Genomic DNA, 19000 nt, shown 5'->3' with positions numbered 1-19000 from the left:
AACTGTAACAGTTCCAGCAAAATGACAGAGGAAAATCTTAATTGTAATAAGATAAAGAGTAAAAAAGCCAGGACAAAGTAAAGAAAGCAAACTATAAGTTACACACTTCCAGTACTTACTAGGTTTTAGCTAGTATTGTATACTAGCTATTTAGCATACTGGATATGTACTGTGCCAGGTGCTTTACAAGTATAATCCCATTTAAGCTACACAATAAACTATAACATCTACAGGTATCATGATGCCTGTTTTATGGGTAAGAAAATTGAAGCTGAGAGAAGTTAAATAACCTTCCATTCACAAACAATGGTAAGTGGAAGATCCTGGCTCTGAACCCAAGTCTTCTGACTTCAAAGAACATTCTTTTCCTCCACATATTCACATTATGATGGCAGAGGTTTAAATGGCCAAGCCCCAAGAACTTGAAGAAATAACATTATAACATATAAAATATTGGCGAACAAAATAAGCAGGACATAAGTATTTGGGAGAGAAAAAGCAAATCAGCTGATCTATAATCCATTCTCTTCTGCATCAGCACCAACTTCCCTTTGGCAAGAGAAAAGACAGATGATCAGGCTAACTGCTTGATAAACAAACATACTAATGACAGACCTCCTGATAAATAGACTAATTAGTTGTATTCAAAACAGGAGTCTTCATCAATAGAATGCTTTTATATATACTTAGTGTAGGACTGCTTAGGTGTATGAACCTAGAATGGACAGATTTATGAGGGCTGAACTGCGGAATGTGACATAAGCTATGTAGCAATCTGCATATTAAATCAAAAGAGCTCCTTCTGTATCAGTGATAAGAACTACACTCACCTTAGAAATATGCTTAGAGACTACATAAGTGACAGTGTTTCAGAGGGTACCCAGAGCAAAGAAGGACCTAGGGAGCCATGCTGATGGCCCTTAAAACTCCCTGCTCTGCCAGTGCCTTGTGATTACCTGTGCCTTTGAGATCATCAGTGAGGCCTGATACAGGGTCAGCTCTAACTGGCTAGTCTAATCTGACACACCAAGTCTCTGAGATATCCCTATACTAAGTCACATAAGGCTACATGTAATTATGGGAACTTCCTCTGGGTTTGGCATTTTGACCTAAGACTTGAAGGATAGATGTATTTTTCAAAGACAAAGGGGAAACGGAGGATAGGAATAAAGGAAGAGAAGAGAGACTGTCCCATAGATGCATGAGATAGTAAGTCAGTACAAGACTGACTCTAATGAGTAGTAAGAACTAAGATTGGAGACATATGGAGCACATTAGAGAGAACTTCAAAAGTCAGAGAGGCGTCTAAACAGGATAGTTTTCAGTAAGAAAGCAAAGCACTGAAAGTGGAACACCAGGAGGATTACTCTGGTACTGCAGTGAGGAAGACTGAAGAGAGGATCTGGAATTAGGGAAGTCTATGAGAAAGTTATTGCAGTACTCAAACCACAGAGATCCTGCAGGCCATAAGCTAGGGCTATGGGTCTGGAATGAGAGGAAAAGCTAAGCATTACATAGGAAAAAAATCTGAAAACTTTGTTAAATAACAAAATAAAGGATAACAGTAATAAATCAATTGTCAAAGATGAGCAACTACCTTTCTCCAGAAGGTGGAGTTTAACTTATTCTTTCCTTTTGAGAGAGGCTATACTTCCTACCAGGCTTTGGAGAGTAAGGAGAAGGAAAACTTAACAGTGGAGAAACCTGGCAAACACCACCTCAACTCATGTATCAGACACCCACAGAGATGCTGTGACAAGACAGGCCCTTCATCTCCATAGGACTCCTGTCAAAACCCAAAGGAGGGGTAGGGATGATTAATAAATATTAACTAAGCCAGCTATGGAAGGTTCCAGGAATCTAAGGTGGGGTCAGAAAAGATTCTCAGCCAGAGGTGGGGCAGAGAAGATTATTGATCTTAGAAGACCAACCAACCCAATCCCTTGCCCTGGCAAAATGTACCATGTCTATGCAGGCATCTTTCCTTGTTCTCTTTTCCTTAATAAACTTGCCATGTCCTGATGAATGGGAACGTCTGCTGAATTCTTTTTCAGAAGGATCCAAGAACCCCATGCACTGAATATCATCTGAACTCCATCACTAGCACTACCACTTTCTACCTAGGGAATCTTGGCTAAGTTTCTCTCACCTACCAAAGACCTGGTTTCCTCACTTGTACAAAGTGATAAGAATTCATATCACATATTCTCATTTTTATATCTTGGAAAAAGATCCTAAAGTTTCCCCAAACTGAAAATTAACAGCACAACTTTGAAGTAATTAATGATACCAGTAACTTACCGCTGATTCACAAAAGGCTGGACAGCTCTGCGAGCAGGCGAAAATTCCCAACATAGGCCAGTGCTCCATGACTCTGGATGATAAATAGAAAACAAAATGTCAGGGATAACATTCTTATCAGAATTTCCATTTGCTGAGGAAACATTTGAGAGCTTCTCAGCATCAAACATCAAAACAAACCAAGTCTGAAAACTGATTTTCTTCTTCATGAGAACATAGAAATGTCCTTAAAATTCTACAGCACTTTTGAAAGTCAGCATATTGTAAAATTATGTTCACTTAGGAAAACAGTTTTCAAGCAGCTGTCTCACGTTGAACTCATGAATTCTGCAAATGGCCATTACTAATGGCATTCTCAAAGGACAACAGAATGATCAAAATAGTGTATTTTAGAAGTTGAGGCATTTTGGAGCAACTAAGAGGCAACTAAGTTAAGAGAAACTTGTTTTTTATATTCATTAATAGAAGCACTTTTAAAAAAAATCTCAGGGTCTCCCCGGTGACGCAGCGATTGAGCTCTGGGTTGTGAAGTTGCCTGCAGCCTTTGCAGCGCCGGTTCGATCCCCGGCCACCGGGCGAGGGTCCCACATGGCGCACAGACCTCTCCTGCCACCCGCTGCTCCCCTCAGCAGTGTACTTCATCACTCTGCCTGGTCTGTTCCCCGCTTTGGCTCTGGTGAATTCTCTCACCCTCCCGCACTTCTGACTATACCCAGTGCTTGTATGAATAAATAAATCAATCTTTAAAAAATAAAAAAAAAATCTCAGAAATATACTTAACATCCTAAATAACAATATACAAGTCTGTGGGCAGATAAGTATTTGTCAGCTAAAACAACACTGAATTATCATATTTGATGTGAAAAAGGTATTTGTCAATCAGAAGATCCTACATATAAAATACACACTTCTGGCACCTTTTTGAATTTAGAAACATAATGCCTAGGACTATTCTCCAATTTAATAATAGGAAAAGTATAGCAGAGTTAGTAAGCATTCGAAGGAAAACTTATGAAAGCATTCATTCTAAGGATTTTATTATTTAATGTACTTTAAAATTGTTACTAGGTGAAGAGACACTCCAGCACAGTTTAACCAGAATTATGATTACACATTAAAGGAAATTGTCCTATCCACCTGCCAAAATGTTAGACATATGTGGAAATTCAGAAGCTTTTTCCTGCTAGTTACACACCACACATGCTGCCTTCTAAATGCAAATAATATAAAGCAATTAAAAAAATAACGAATGAACTTTTTATTTGAGGGCTTTCAATAGTTCTCCATGTAAATTACAAATTAAAAATGCAGATGTATAGTATAAGAATTAGTTTTCTCAAGGTTGACCTAAAATTTTTAACCTAAACTCACTATCATGTTACCTGTATTATTTACTGCTGTTACAATAAATGCTTTTATTTAAATAAAACAATAGTAATCATTAACAATAGCAATTAGGAGTAATTAACAGTACTAATTAAACAAAAGTTGTGAATATAATAATTTTATGTTTCTTTCAGTCCTTTAGTTCTGTTGACTATGTAAATTCAATAGGCTATATTACTGTATGTTTTTAAGACATGTAAGTATAAGACTTTTTGACAGAATATATTAAAAAAAGGAAAATGTAATACAATAGAACTAAATAGTTATTACCTGCATTAATAAAAGATAATAATGACACCTTTCCATCCATGACACAGCAGGATACTTTTATTCTGTTTTCTTCTCCAATAATACTTATCTGAACTGCCCTTAGCCTTTACGAAATCCTTTTTTTTTTTACATCTTCCCTAATTTCTTTCACCTTTTCCAAAGGAGAATGGTTAGTTAACTCATTTTTAGCCCACTGGGTCTCAAAGTGTGGTCCTCGACCAAAGGCAGCAGCACCACAGGGGAACTTGCTAGATATGCATATTCTAATCAGAAACCCTGGTGGTGGGACCAGCAGTCTTTTAACCAGGCTGTCCAGGTATTACGAACTTACATTAAAGTTAGAGAACCACTGTCCTAGTTCCCTTCTCTGAAATTGCAACTAGGGAAAATCTGCACTCACCTCCATTAGATTCTACATCATGATCAAAGCAGATCTGCTACGTCATCTAGCAGGTTTTCCCTAACCCTTAACAAGCACCAGCGGGGTCAAGTGCCTTCCCAGATCTTGCTTGTGCAAATACCTGCATTTTCTGTGCCTCATTTACTGTCCTCCCCATAACTCAGTCCCTCCTCATGTGTTCTAAGTTGAACCTTGCCTGCTTACTGGAATCACCTCCAAAATCAAAATCGTAAGAGTCCTTCAGGCCTATTTCTGAGTGGCTGAGAACACTTTGACTGGATATTAGTATTCTATTATAAAAGGAGAAAAAAATGCAGATTTCAATTTTGTAAACAGATTTTTAATACAGAATTAGAGATTGTTAAAAACATGTTATGAGAAAAAAATATCGGATGTTCAATGTTCAAACCTTGATGCATGAGATTAGACAAGCAACACGGGTAAAGGGTGGCAGATAACTGAAAGAGGTAGGGGAACGTGAGACCCACCTAACAGCTATGGATCAGAAGAAAAACAGTTATCAACAAGCAGGCCAGCACACTAGGGACCTCTCATTAGTTGCATGATCTTCTGGTTATGACTGAACCCCTCTAACCCCATTTCCAGATCTCTGTAACTATAAATACTTAGGAGCATATGGCTACCATTACCACCATCACCATCTCCTTTATTGAACAATGGAAAGAGAGAGTTAAAATTAACTGGTAAAAGGAAGTTCCTAAGAATGCTATTTGGTTTTACTACTATATTCCAGTGTTGATAGTAGAATTTCCAAAAATATTTATTGACTGACCACTAAAAATTTTACAGAATCTTCTTCTCTTTGGGCAGTTTGATGACTGAGCAATTAAGTAAGGAGAAGTAGGGACAGCTCATGAATGATCATGGGCCTATGGGATGGAGGCCAGAATTTGAATCCTGGGTGACTTTGGGCAAAACGGACCTAAACTTTGGTTTTTCCATTTGTAAAATGGACATAATACTGTGTGTGTATGACAGAATTGATGTAAGAAAAATATCAGATGCATACTAATATAAAAAATACTGAAACTGAAAAGGTATCCTAAAAATTGAAAAAAAATTTTTTGTAAAAACTGAACTAGGTAATTTTTTAAAATAGAATTATAAATATGAGTAAGTAAGTATAAGAACAAGTCCTAAAATTAGGACCTATTCCTACCTGGCCTAGGTAGTTACCTTTTCACCTTGAGTAAAGGCTTTACCTGACACCTGGCTGTTTTCTTAGGACTATAGGGTCAAGCCTGAAATGACAAGAAATGGATGAGAAGAAACAGATCACCATCACAGCTAACCAGGAAGGAATGTAGGCTTGCTACTGCAATTTTACCATAGAACATAAATCATGTCAACAAACCATGCCTTATCAATTAGTCAATATTACTTTATAATTACTGCAGGGGAAAAAAGGGTGAAAAGAAATATAAATACTTCTAAGGGAAAACTGAACTGTTTTATTTACCTAATAAATGATACCAACTCTGTACCTCACTTTGCAAAACTATACTCTACCCAATCGAAACTTAACTCTGCTTGTGACCATCTTATGCTTATTAAATTCACAGCATGACATGGTTGAAATGTCCACTGAAGCTGTCTGGTTCTATTACCCACAGATTTTTACATCCCATCTAGAAGAGCCCTTCCAATTTGCTCCTCAGCCTGAGCAACTGTATTGTGAGGGATGTAACATCTTGAAAAATAGCTTACTCCTTCTTGGGATTGCTATTCAGTAAGTTCTAAAACTAAACTGCACCCTTGCTGTCTTATAATTGCCCCCTCTTACTTCTGGTCTTGGTGATCCAAAACCTCCTTTTCATATGATAAACCTTCAAATAGTTAAAGACAGCACACATCTATCTTCTTACCAGATATAATTTCCAATTTCCTCAGAAAAGTCTGGCCTACCTTCCTTAGAGTACCTGAGTCCTATAAACTGCCAGTATTCATAAAATAAAAGAAAACAGATCAGCAACTAAAACCATCCAATCTTGATGAAAAGAACCATTTTGACACAATAATCCCTACATGTTAACCAGCTAAATCACTCACACACTCACACACACACACACACTGACACACACACACACACAAACACACACACCCCTTTTTTGAGGGCTCAAGAAAATCTCAATTCTACAAATTGCCAAGAAATCTCAATTCTCAATTGCCCAGAAATCTCAATTCTACAAAACTATTCTTTAAAAGAATTATGTGTACAAAAATGGAGAAATAAGGATGCTTGCCCTGAGTTATGTAGAATAGTGAAACTGCACATATTGGAACAAGAGAATTAGCTAAATATTAATATCCTCAGCCACAATAGAGATAAGAGTGGCAACAAACAGATGGTTTAAGAATAAAAACATTTTGAGAACTTGCGATATGCCTAGAGTTTACTTCCTTCACACTTAGGAAATTATCTGAGGATATGCTGCAGCAGGATGAGTGCGTAAAACAAGAAAGAATGAATGAGTTCCAGGAAATAGTGGCTCCAAATGCAACTGCAGCAATGGCAAGAAGCCCCTGGGCATCTGGGCAGACTAGATCAGGGGTGCAGAGCTCCAAAGGCAGGTATCTGGGATATGATGACTGCAGAGAAGTGATGCTATCCTTGAGAATATGAAACAACTCAAACAGACGATAAATACAAATGCTGCTAGCAAAAAAGGAGGCAATTGGAAATGTGAAGCAAAAATTAGATAGGAAATGTAATTCTGATCACACAGGGAACTATTTTCATATAATCATAATTAACACTTGATTGATTTTCTGTGTAGGATTAACTGAAGAGAAAGGATAACTTAATCTGAGTGTAAAATAGAACACTCAGTGTAAATATTTTAAAATCTTGGCAATGTAAAAGTACAAGTACAAATGACATCTGAGAAGCAAAGTAGAAGTTAAAGAAGCAGAGAAGGATAAGAGCGCTGAAACCACCTTAAAAGTACCAAGAGGCTCTACACAACCAGAAATAAAAGCATATAAAGTTTTCAAAGGAACTATAAAGGACAGTAAACTGGCAAAGCACCCAGGTTTACAGGAAGAAGTACATTGGCTCCACTGAACGAGTGCAGCGGGAGCGGTGGATGGCATGGCTATTCATGGGGTATTCACCCCATAAGGCAGTTATCACTAGACTAAAACTGAACAAAGACACAAAAAGATCCCAGAGTGCAAGCCAAACCTCACCAAGAAGGAAAGGGAAAGGACAGACATAGGGAAGAAACCACTGAGAAGATGCAGGAATATAGTAATCTCATATACAACTTTCATTAAAAGCTGGTAAAGTGGAAAAAAAAATATATCAGAAGGGAGGCTGGGAAGGGAAACAGAAGTGTGAGAGTTAAATTGTTGATCATCACAGTAGGAAGATAATAAATATGTAACACTGAGAAATCATGATGTGGCCGACAGTCTCCTAAAATGAACAACATCAAGTCTCACCCCTCTACTCCCCCACATACCCCGTGCACCTCATCTCAAGAGCTGGCATCTTACTATCCTCCCCCTGGACCTGGGCTACCCCTACTGACACACTGGACCCACATAGTGGATGCAGGAAGTGATGCTCTGGGTCCTCAGAAGCCATGCAGCTTCCTCCTGAGTCTCTTGGGATACTCGCTCTTGAGCTGTCTCCTTTCAGAACACAATCGCCAGACTGAGAAGCTCAAGTGGCACAGAGGGACTCAGGGTGACAACCTGGTGAGCTCCCAGCCACATCAACTGAATAAGCCCCTCCAGCGAGCTGAGATGTCTCCGGCTCCGATCACTATCCAGCAACACTCACGAGAGGCCAGAGCAAGCCCAGGGTTTCCTTTTTTCTTTTTTTTTTTACTATCACTAAGAACGCATGAGTCAAAGGCTTTCAATCATCTATAGTCATTATTCCAATTGATAATCAACATAGCACATTTTTAGCCAACTGGAGAGCCTTCATGATGGTTCCGGGGTCCTTCCAAACTCAGAATTTTTTACAAACATTCATTTTCAGACCTCCAAAATGAAACAGAAATTAACACACTGATTACCTAAGCATTGCTACAATTACCTAAGTATTGCTGATCTACCACTGGGTGATGTATTGCTTGAATTCCTTAATAGCTTCCTGTTAATTAGCTACCTATTGAATCCCACAGGTTCTACATATACTTATCCCTATCCCCCAGCTCCTTAGCTCAGAACCATTGTGCGCCACATGGGGGTGCAGAGCCAGGCTGCAGTGGTCTTGCTTCTGCATTTTCTGATCCTGCACAGCAATGGCTCTGACTAATGCACCACGCATGGCACACACTTTCCCAGGCAGAGGAGCCATCAGATAAGCTTCAGGTTATGAGAAGTCCTTGTTACCATGCCTTACCCTCCTCGCCCCTAGGCAAGAAAACCTACTGCAACAGGTTTTCAAGTGGGACAGCTGTTTTTAAGGGGGAAGGGGCTCATGTCTGCTCTAGTATTTTTAAACATTATCAATTTTAATGTTTCATCAGTACATGATGGCAAGGCTCACGACTGACTTCTAGTCCATATGGTATTTCCACTTCTGCCATCTACCTCTAAGGCTATTTTCCTATAGTAAAGTCCATGATCGACATGGCCTCTGCATGACTCAGTGAAGTAAACCAATCTGGATTTGTCTGATACCTCCCAGTTTAAAACAAAATTCTCCTTTGAGCCAGTGATTATGAAAATTCAGATTTTCTTACCATGGGAAATTTAATTTTCTATCATCTGAGAGTGATGAGGGCCAAGGATTTAGAAGAGAGAGGAGAACAGTAAGGAAAATTATTATGCACCTACTACTGCTAACATGGTGCTAAATACTATGCTGCGCTCATTGGCTTAAAAAGGATGGGTGTTCCTTCCTAATACTAAGGCTGCATCAAAGTCCTGGCTGTCCCAAATTGCAACCTTGGGTTAACAGGTGACTGTGTTTACAGTAGCCAGAAGGAGGTACTTTGCTACAGGTTATTTACCTGGAGCATCACCACATTTCCATGGGAAACCCTTTCAGAGTACCCTCAATCTAGAAGTAAGATTTGGAAACAAAATCCACCTTGTATTTCAGAACTATTTTCTTAATTTTAATCAGTCAAAGCTTCTGATTATTATGAGAGTTGAAGGTTTGAGCTAACACACAGGATTGAATTCATGGCCAAATGAGACTCATGTGAAACAGTGATCTTAGCTGCTGCTAAGCTTTACTAAATGTTACGAGGATCAAGAGGCCATCAAAAATTCAGAAGCAGCAGAGAGAGGTCTGGGACAGAAGGCAAGCCATGTCCTTCCTGTGTTCAATGAGTGAATCTGGTGCAGAAAATATGAAGGTTCTACTAGGTGAGGTTCCCCAAGGCCCTCACACAACAGTGGGAGTTGAACTTATGAAAGATGTCCATCTCGTACACCCAGAAAGTAACACAGCCTACGTGACTTTCTCTGAGTAGCCAGAGTTCATAGATCTTTTGAGTTTTCTCTCTCATACTATTTTCTTTTTGCTGCTCTGAATGAATTCCACTGCCTGATCTTTAAGTTTGATTCTTTTTCTGCTTTACCTACTCTGCTGTTGAATCCCTACAGTGTATTTTTCAGTTTGTTTCCTTCATCTCTGACCCTTCTATTTGATATTTTCTTATATTTTCCATGATTTTGTTCATCCATTCTTTTCCCTAGTTAACATCTTTATGATTCAAATGCTTTATCAGGTAAATTACTTATCTCTGTGTCATTAAGTTTTTTTTTTTTTTTTCCCCAGAGGTCTTATCATGCTCTTTCATTTGGAACATATTCCTGTGATTTTTTTTTTTTTCATTTGCTTAACTCTCTGTGTTGATTTCTATGTAGTAGATAAGGCATTACTTCTAGGCCTGAAGGAGTAGTCTTGTAAATAGGATGAAACTTGTTCAACCTTGCCCCAATTCTTGGTTGTCTCTCAAAACTTTGTGATTTTCAAAGCAGCCTATTATATTTTTAATAGCTCCCAATAAGCGAGCATGTCATAAGATGTCAGTGTCCCAAAAGGGAGGATGTCAGTACCTAGATTCAAACTGTCTAGAAACCAGACTCTCAGGCAGCAACTCTTGAAAGCATGCAAATACGCACAGTCCTGTGAGGTCACTAGAACCAGGTGAACTGGAGGTGTCCCCTGGGTGGCACTCACAAAAATCAGGGCCCCAGGTGAGTGCATCTTTTTTGGGAGATACTGGCAAGCTGGAGCAGGGCAGGGAGAGCACCAAAAAGGTATCCGCAGACTACCATCAGCTGCGCAGGCCACCAGATGTGCTCTAGCCTGATGCCTGCCCTTAGGCCAAAGCTCCAGAGCCACAGAAGGCCTCCCTCACAGACAGGCTGTATGCCCGAGTACTCCTTTTGCCTGCGCCATTTCTCCAATGGCCACATGCCCAGGGGACCCAGGGGTGCAGGCTCTCCACCAGAACCAGACAATCAAGGGGCGTACTCTGAGAAGCTCCACATTAGAGGACCCTGACACTCTGGAGTATGCAAAAATCAACCCCCCATTAGAGGACCCTGGCACTCTGGAGTGTGGCAGACAGAGAACTAGAAGATAGTGCTGCCTGCTCCGGTCTCTAGAAAGGATTACAGTCAGCCCCTAGATGCCTGTTTTACTGGAAGCCAGCCCCCTCAGGCTGCTGCCATGATGTTCAGTTATCAGGTTTCCTTGACAGTAAAACTGAACTCCTGAGTCTGAAGCCTCTTGCTTTACCCTGAGGGTGGGAACTGTTTAGAAACTCCTTCATAGTTTACCAAAGGACCCAGGAAGAGTTAGCCCCACTGACCTCTGTACCAGGTCATATATAGGTATGCCCTAGAAGCAATCACCAAAAGCAGGTCATCAGACGAGGCTATCAGCTCCTTTCTGGGTGACACTGGTTATTACAATCCCGTAGGACCAGTAATGCAAGCTCCACTGGCTACCAGAGCCAGGTGATTTAGAGAGGTCCCCTGGGCAGCAGTGGCAAAAACTGGGGCAGCAGACATTGATAAGAGCTCCCTTCTGAGAGATATTGGTATCTGAAGCACAGTAAAGGGAGAGCATAAAGACAGCACCCAGCACTGTGTCCCAGACAGTGTTAAATCAACAGGCTGTATGTGCGTGTTCAATTACATGGGTGCCCCTCAGGTCAAAGCTTTAATATGAGCAGGGAGGCTCCTTCGCCTTAAGTTCAGATTCAGCTACCTTTGAGCTGGGCCCTGAAGCAGGTGAGTCTAAGCACACAGGCTCTTTAAGAGTCAATTTCAGACAATCTTGTGGGTCTTGGTATACTAATCCTGTTAATTTTCATTATTAGATCATTTGGAGGCTTGTCTCTTTGGTGTAGGGCTTACGAGTCAGGGAGGCTGGTATGGGGGTTGAACACTTCACTCTATAAGGAGAGTCCTTGGGTTTTATGGGCCCTCCAGTTTGTGGGTCACTGTACTAGGTAGGGGATTTTACAGAGAGACTGTGTCCCAGGCACTCCTACAAGCTTCCATGTGATTTTTTTCCTCTCTTGCACATGTGCAGTTGTCACTCAGCCACCCTTTAGGTGGCTTTAGTTTTCTCAAAGGAAACTGTTGGATACATAGCTGCAGATTCAGTTTACCTGTGAGAGCTGCTCTTTCTACATCACCATCATGAACTGGAATTTTTAATTTCTTAACTACTTTTATTATGGTAAAATAAAGACAAAATAAATTTTACCCTTTCAACCACTTTTAAGTATATGATTCAGTGGTAATAAATATATTTACAGTGTTGTGCAACCATCACCACTGTCCACATCCAGATAATTTTCAGATTCTAAAACTGAAACTTTTACCCATTAAACAGAAACTTCTCAATAACCCCTCCATACATCCTGAGTAACTATTATAATTTTTTTCTATTTCTATGACATTGATTATTCTAGATATTTCACATAAGGAAAATCCATTATGAGACTGCTTTTTTAAAATCTGATTAAGAACAAGACATTGATTAGAATGGATTAGCTGATAATCCATTCTATCATCACACACCAAGTCCAGTATGTGGATCCTTTCCCTTATAGGTATTAAAAAGAATATAACCTTCAAAAATCAAGCCAGCGCAGAGAAAGAGGGTGACTCAGCTTTGCTAAGGTAATCCCACTACACAAATCTGAGAGGATGCTCTGTGCCCACAAAAGACCATGATTCAGTTACTATAACAGAAGAGCTAGACTTGAACTCCTCCTAAACCAACATTGAGAACATCCTCAAAGGAGCTTTGCTATGTTCATGAAATATGAAGAACTTCATATGAAATATTCTATATTAAAGCAAGACCAAAAAACACATGCCTGTTACACACATACTTATTTGTATATCTTTACATATATATGAATGTGTAGATGACTTTTTTTTTTTTTTTTTGTGGGCCCCTCACCAGAGGCCAGGGAACGAATTGGTGCTGCAGCCTAGCAGCCCAGCGCTCAACCATTGCGCCACCAGGGGAGGCTCGACATGTATTTTTATACTAACCATTTAACATCTGTACCATGGCTAATTCCTCAATAAGCAGTAAAAGTTATAAGTCAACCATACAACTGTGTTTTTATACAAACAAGATTTGCTTAAGTGAGCAAAAAAAATAATAAAACACTCTCTAAGGCCAACTACTTCTGCCATTCTGTTGTCTTTACTATGTAAGAAAGCTGACATTTTTATTTCAATAGGAAAAAAGGTCATTTATTCAAGTTTTTAAAATATCTTTTTTTAAAGATTTACTCATTATTATTTATGCATACAGGAGCTGGAGTACAGGCCAGAGGTGTGGGGGGGGTGAGAAGATTCACCAGAGACAGAGTGGGGAACAAAACAGGCAGACTGACCAAAACACACTGCTGAGGGGAGCAGCGGGCGAGACAGGAGAGGTCTGCTGTGCAATGTGGGCTGCTCCCCAGCCAGCCGGGGGATCGAACTTGTGCTGCAGAGGCTGCGGACAGCCTCACAGGCTGTGTCTCAACCCCCTGTGCCACGAGGGAGACACTAAAATATTTTTTCAGATAAAAATTTAGCTTGTTTTATTGTATGTAAATTTAATAGGAATTAGAAATCATACTGTCTCATTTTAGTAAGCTACATTAGGAGACTATTTTTAATACTACCTAGTCAACAAAAGTGTTAATTTTGTTATCTTTTGAAATGTTGTTGTAACAGCTACTGTAAAAGATACTCTTTAAGAGTATCTTAATGGGTAAGATAAGAAGAAAAGGCAAGTTAAGATCTTTGCAAAAACACCAGCATGTGCTTTATTGATTTTTTAAAAGGCATAAAAGTAAAAAAAAAAAAAAATAGTATTCATCCCACATAATTAAATAGCCAATTCACTGATCTATGCACAACCAGTCATTTGCCAAACCTGTGATTTCAGAGGCCAGGGAAGAACAGCTCTTAGTATTTGCATTTGTAAGTGCATGGAAGTGACCTATTACCCCTCACCAGCTTATAATTTTTTCACAGCACAATGATGACTTATGATTCATGTTCAGGGAACATATTTAAAAGTTGCAGCATGGCATTAAACTTACATGGATACCACAAACATTCTTCTCAGAGTTAACTGGGAGTTTGTTAGTCAGTTTACATATCTTTTTAGCAGATACGCTTAGGGAGCAAAGTGTTTGCATACCAAGTAAGGTCTGTAAAAGGCAGAATCTCTATTCTGTAAGTGCCTAGCTGAAGAAGACAACCAAGAAATAAGCAGTGTAGAAAATGCTAGTAGAAATAGCCTACTTGCTTTGGGAAAATTGATTATTACTTATAATAATAAAACCAGTAAAATCTTTAATCATCTATATTTGTGATTTCAAATGGGTGATATAAAGAGATGCTTTTATAGAGCTAATTCTTGCAGAAATAACGTCAAATTGGTATTTTGTTCACTTCTTTATGTGGATCAATATGAAGAAAAATGTAAAAATACAATTAACACACATTTGTATGAGTTTTTCAAAAACTCACCAATTAATCACAAATGCACAGTAATATAAGGATTTTAGTTACACTAAATAAGAAAGAAAAATAGTGGTTACATTTAAGTTTTAAAATGGAGAAAGCATGGGATGTTATGCCCGATGTATTATATCAAACAATTCCAGTTTACATACATGTATTATTTCTGAATACATATCTTGGGCTTGTTGTATACCTATGTTGAAAAGTAATTAATTGTAGAGAAAACTAACAAGAATGAAAGACATACAAAATTGCTAATTTACAGATGAATATGTAAAAAATCATTTTAGATGTAAAATTTAATATGCATTACTGCCTGAGACTTGCTGTTATTAGTTCAGTTTTGGAATTCTGACGAAGTCTCAGAGTAAGATGCCCCTCCCTGCCCCCACCACACTGGTCTATCCTCCTTAAATATAATCATGCCTGTACATGGAACTCTATGTGGAATTAAACAAGAAAAGAAATATTCTAGTGGGTCTGAAAAGGTACTTCTAGGTATAGGAATTAAGAAATTGGGTCATCTGCCTTCTTCAAAGTTTATGAATCCAAACATATACACTAACATACACGATTTATTATTTTTGGTAGTAAACAGGATAATATATCACCAGAGTGATCCTTGAATGCATTTGGAGTTGGTCTTTATAAATTAAGAACTGTATGTTTAGATTTATGTTCACCCTTAAGTCATTACTTCCAATCCTGTTTGCTGGATAACCTACTGTAAATCCTGGTACTCACTCACCAGAACAAAGTAGTAGGCATATAGAGCTGTACAGTGGTGAACTACGAAATATTTGTCACCAATCACTTTCCAATACGAAATGATAATCAACAAATCTGTAAGAAAGAAAAATAAGTATTACATAGGAAGAAACTGGCACTGCTTTTCAATGTATTTAACTCTTTCTCCTGACAACTCTGAGCCTACAACACAGTAATATTCTCTATAGAAAGAATTGAAGAAGTTCATTTCTCTTTCAGCTGGGTTTAGACAAGTTTGTTTCAGTTCAAAACTTGTTTTTGGGTTGTTATTTAATTTGGGCAAAGCATTATCATGGTTCTTTCAGATGAGATTTCCTGGGTAACGACGACTCTGAATTGGATTGTTCATCAACTAGAGCGTGAGACATGTTAAAAATTTTGTGCTATCCTTGTCAACGATAGCATTTTGTGGCAAATGAATGGATGTTTTCCCATGATTCATCCTTCTTTTCAATCACCCCAGCAAATGATCCAATCCATGAAAACACACTATTCATTATTTCTATCTGAATGTATCTCTTCCTCTAAATAAACTGCTTATGTTTTGATATAATCTAGGTCTTATTTTTTAACATCACTTCGTGATGGAAATTTTCTGTTGAGTCCATTACTTGTCTCTATTACTTTTGTTTCAAGTTTCATCATTTGTATTTAGATTTTTCTCTCAGTTATTTAATAAACTTAAAAATTACAAAATAAGGGACTTCCCTGGTGGCGCAAGGGGTTAAGCACAGCACTATGAAGCAATCCGCAGCCTCTGCAGCACAAGTTCGATCCCCGGCTGGCCAGGGAGCAACCCACATGGAGCAGCAGACCTCTCCTGTCTCGCCCGCTGCTCCCCTCAGCAATGTACTTCGGTCAATCTGCCTGTTCTGTTCCCCACTCTGTCTATGGTGAATCCTCTCACTCCCCCCACCCCTGCACCAGTGGCCTGTACCCCAGCTCTTGTATGCATAAATAAATATATCTTTAAAAAAAAAAAAAAAAAAAAAAAAAAATTACAAAATAAGGTTCAGTGTACAAATGTACTAATCAGGCATCTGTTATTTCTCTCTTGTCTTAAGACAGACCAAGATGGCTTTTCAAAAGACTAGTTAAAATGGCATATTCCCTACTTAATTTCCATAAAGTCTCCTTGTATAAAAGGCTACTCCAACGCCATCCAACATGAGGGGAAATATGGCAGGGAAATGTGGAGTAGAAAGAGTCCATGAACTTAAAAGATTATGGCCAAACTAGGTTACTTTCACATGCTATTACAAAACCGTGACCATGAGAACATATTGCAAGGGCTCTTGCAAATGAGGGACCTTGATTGGCTTCATAATAATTCCACCTGAGAGACTCTTTCAGACAACAAGGGATTACTGCCAGCAAGAAATTCCAGGGTCCAGCAGCCCCATTCTGCAGTGCTGGCCTTTAGAGCCAAAAGCCAGCTGCAAAATGTGCATGTTCTACCATCACGGCAAGTATTTGTTTTCTTCAGTATGGGTCTAAAAAGGTACTACTCAAATAAATGAACCAAAAGCAAATCCTATGCATTATTTGCATAATTCCATGAGTGGTTTAAAAAGAAATAGACAGTGAACAATATATCACATACCAGAAAAGAGGTAGCCGGTAACAATAGAAATATTCACTTTCCCAAGCGTTGAATCACCCCTATATTTTAAAAAAAGTTTCCTTTTTTAGCACATGGGTTATAAATGACAGTTACCTTAACCCTATTGAGATTTAAATACAATTAAAATGCTTTCTATAGATTCTCAAATGGTAAATTGTCTTTTGCACAAAGTACTTTTAGCTATAATATTTCCAAGTGAATGAATCATAATTTATCTATTAGCTAAAAATATATGACAATAATGTTTAAAAAAAAAAGACGTTTTATAAATGTGTTTCTCAAACAATTTGTTTGCAAAAAGATTTAAATGGTATTCCAGATGCTGACTATTTTGATTCTGCTTCTGAATTAGAGGTTCAAATACCTCAAGAAATTATCTATCCCACCGCTGATGCTGAAGCAATACACTATTACCTTACTGAGAACCAGAGGGATTTACCTATTATCACACACTAAGAAAATGCTTGGAAGAAGACAGTTTAACCTTGCTGTTTTGACCCCTACACTTTGGCCTTTCTCGTGCTTTAAGGCAAAAAAACAAATACACAAACTATCAGTCCTTTATCCCATTTGTAATGTGAACTACTGGTGCGATGAACACTACACAAAAGCAGTCACAGTTCAAGTACAAATGGTAATATTTAGCAGAAGTCATTTCTTCTCTATAAAAGTTGAGCCACATATATGACCCAGGAAAAGTGGACCTAGGATATATTAAGGAATCAAAGGAAATACAAAAATATAAAAAAATGTAAGAGAAAAGTTTGATAAGCACAAAATTGCTCAATGAGTCAAATCTCTACCTAAAAATTTAAAATTTACCTCCTAAAACAACTTGTTCTGTTGTCATTCATGTTATATATATATATAGTATATATATATATATACACACAAAAAAAAAAGGAGCTAGAAATTATTTAGGTAGATAATACATTAAAATTTGGTCTAGGAATTAAATTCTTTAAATCGAGTTGTTTTAAAATTATCTTCCCAGTGAAAATTTACTAAACTGGTATAGTTCTGATGGACATAATTCCATATTTATGAATAAAGAACAGCACTGCTGCAGTCAAACAGTGGTGGTTAGAAGACCTGGTTAAATTGCCCAACATCCCCCAGAGCCCACATCTACCACATGTGATGCAGGGCTTTCTCAAAAACTATCTCATCTCTCAAACTAAGCTGAACTAAACTTTTTCATGTGATGCTAGGAAAAATTGTTTGTAGAACTTCTGCCATTTTAATAACATTTAAATTTTTCAAAAAGAATCATTGTACAATTTATCCTATTATTGCAGAACAGTTATTATTAGTGCTTCAGATCTTCTCATTCAGTACTAACATCCTCATATGGCCATCTATTATTCTCATTTTCACATCTTTGATAACAAATGATGGATCAAACATAAATTTGAACACTAAGCCTTAGGTAGTTATTCTCCAAACTGCTTATCCTAGCTTCTTCACTTATTTTTGCTCAGTGGTAACAATAACTTGGTTTTACTCACTAACACAGTATAAATGTTTACATCATCATTACAGGTCCCAGTTCTAGGTAACAATTATGATACTAAAGCAAAATGGCCCACATTATTTGTACTCAAATTTAAAATAAGTCATTTTAATACACCTTGCTGAAATAAGTCTAGACACAAGCATCTTAATAAAACATATACCATCAATATATTTTATTTTAAAGTAAGAGATGTTCTTATTAATAATTAATATGAAAACATAAATCAGATGGACTATATAAGAAAAAAACAGCTTACCAAATTGGATCAGCTCGGCCAGCCTCATCAAAAAAGAAAATGTACAGGCCCAGAATCCCAACAATCAAAGAATGGCATGTAGATACCACCCTGAAATGAAACAAAATACAGTGATTTTAGATTCTGTGAAATAAACTTTAAGTTTGGCAAGACATTTAACATTCTGAAAAACTTAAATCTGGAAGCATTTAAATATAGAACAGAGTACACCTGAGAGTATACTACAAAACTGCACTTAGAAATCCAAAGGCCAAAAAAAAAAAAAAAAAAGAAAGAAAGAAATCCAAAAGGCCACACCCTTACTTTGGAATTAATAACAAGGATGGCCAGGTCCATAATTTCCTGCTAGAAAATTGGTGAACCGCTTAATGGTGAAGTCATAAAGCAGAAGTATCTGTCTTGGTGCAGCTGCTGGTGGCTGCCAGTCTTGTGCAGATACCACCTGGCACTGGTAAGCCCACCACCCTGCATTCTGCTCAGAGCTCCATG

General features: G+C 38.1%; 1 protein-coding gene and 1 long non-coding RNA gene across 4 annotated transcripts in view; one reads left to right on the top strand and one right to left on the bottom strand.

Annotated features, from left to right (window-relative positions):
• Nucleotides 1-19000, top strand: part of EXTL2 (exostosin like glycosyltransferase 2) — a 140264-nt gene that overhangs the window by 60265 nt on the left and 60999 nt on the right. The window lies entirely within an intron of this gene.
• On the bottom strand, nucleotides 2307-18718 carry LOC119236586 (uncharacterized). The gene is made up of 4 exons (XR_005123102.2): nucleotides 18512-18718; nucleotides 16719-16777; nucleotides 15096-15190; nucleotides 2307-2374 (listed from the first exon to the last, which is right to left on the bottom strand). It is a non-coding gene; the product is annotated as an uncharacterized LOC119236586 (long non-coding RNA).

Source organism: Talpa occidentalis, unplaced genomic scaffold (genome assembly GCF_014898055.3).
Source record: "Talpa occidentalis isolate TD23 unplaced genomic scaffold, MPIMG_talOcc4v2.1 talOcc4.9, whole genome shotgun sequence".
Classification (NCBI taxonomy): Eukaryota; Metazoa; Chordata; class Mammalia; order Eulipotyphla; family Talpidae; genus Talpa; species Talpa occidentalis.
This window is presented reverse-complemented; position numbering and strand designations above follow the sequence as displayed.